Genomic DNA, 1,932 nt, shown 5'->3' with positions numbered 1-1,932 from the left:
TTGATTAGCTGGGGCTGCTGAACTTGGATAAAGCTCTAAGGTTGTCTGGAAAACATGGATACAGCCAATGACTATATCCATGTTTTCCACATAGCCTTAGGGCTTTATCCAACTTCAGCAGCCACCACTAATCAAATGCCGAAAGTTCGGGTTCGGATCTACTCGAGCATGCTCCAGGTTCGCTCATCTCTAGTAATAACTTATAGTGTCATTGCTGTTATAACTTTCAAAATTTAAATGAGCAGGAGATGTGATATAAAGCAAGTTTGTAATTTACATTATTTTTTGTTGTTGTTGTTATCATGCTTTAAGACAAAGCTATACTTGTATCTAGGTCCAGGCAGCTTTTTAGTCTTCTGCTGGTTGAAAAAAAAAAGACTAAACACATAAAGTCAAGGCCAGTAAAGAGTGTCATGGCTAAATGCGTCCATCAATCACATGGCTGCCTTCTCTGTGAGCACAGGTGACCATGACTTCCTGCATTTGGTCTCTTTTTTCAACCAGCACAATACTAAAACGCTGCCTTCAGGAGACTGGACCTGGATACAAGTAAGTATAGCCTTCTTTTAAAGCATGATAACTAAAAAAAAAATAATAAATGTAAATTGCAAACTTGCTTTATATCACATCCCCAGTTGATTTAAATTCAGAACAAGATTAAACGATTAAATTATAACGAGAGTGACACATTAAAGGGAGTCTGTCAGCTCATCTTCACTGTATAAACTACAGATACAGTTAAACAGATAATAGAAAATGTGACAGACATTCCAATTCCGCAGTATAATACATGCTCCACAGATACCTATTTAGGGTATATTCACACGAACGGGCTCGCAGCGAGATTCTCGCTGCGAGCCCGGCAGGTCCTGGCAGTTCCCATACACTACATACTTGTTGCGGTCTAAACGACTGCAGCGAGTATGTAATTCTGCCGCCCTTAATCCCTTCTGCTCCCGCCCGGCTCCCCCGCTGTAAGCATACTTTACCTGTCCTTGCTGCACGGGTCCGGCGTCCTGCTCTCCCGTCCAGCCAATCAGTGGTTGCAGCTGGGCAACACACTAATTGGCCGGACGGGAGAGCAGGACGCCGGACCCGTGCAGCGAGGAGAGGTAATGTATGCTTACAGCGGGGGAGCCGGCCGGGAGCAGAAGGGGTTAAGGGCGGCAGAATTACATACTCGCTGCGGTCGTTTAGACCGCAACAAGTATGTAGTGTATGGGAACTGCCCGGACCTGCCGGGCTCGCAGCGAGAATCTCGCTGCGAGCCCGTTCATGTGAATATACCCTTAGACCCACTTTACTTGGTGGGAAGGAGGTGGGGCTTAGCTGCACAAATGCTGTAGTATCTCTGGCCTCCTCACTCCTCCGGCCCTCCCTCTTCACCTTCGAATGCCAAACCCTGTTTCCAGATCCCACCTCTGGAAGCCAATCCTGAACATCATTTAAGTAGGAGAGGTGGGCGTGAGCAGGAAGGCAAGAGATGCTGTGCCATCTGAGTGACTTGGCCCCTGTTTATGGATATTTGTGTTAATCAAATAAAGTACCGTATTTTCCATCATATGAGACGACTTTTTAACCTTGAAAAAGCTTCTTAGAAGTTGGGGGTCGTCTTATACGGTGGGGAAGCTCAAAAATGGATGCATCCCCACCATATGGGGTGACCTCAAAAAAGACCACTACAAAGACCTCTGTACTGTCCATTCAAATATATGAATGGACAGTACAGAGGTCTTTGTAGTGGTCTTTTTACTCCTAGGTCTGTAACCATGACAAGGGGACATCCTCTACGTCTAGAGGAAAGAAGATTTCATCATCAGCATCGACGCAGGTTCTTTACTGTACGAGCGTTAAGACTGTGGAACTCTCTGCCACATGATGTTGTCATAGCCGATTCATTAAATAAGAGGCCTGGATGCTTTTCTTGAAAAA

The sequence above is a fragment of the Dendropsophus ebraccatus genome, unplaced genomic scaffold, assembly GCF_027789765.1.
Source record: "Dendropsophus ebraccatus isolate aDenEbr1 unplaced genomic scaffold, aDenEbr1.pat pat_scaffold_1719_ctg1, whole genome shotgun sequence".
Classification (NCBI taxonomy): domain Eukaryota; kingdom Metazoa; phylum Chordata; class Amphibia; order Anura; family Hylidae; genus Dendropsophus; species Dendropsophus ebraccatus.
Note: the sequence above shows the minus strand (reverse complement) of the source record.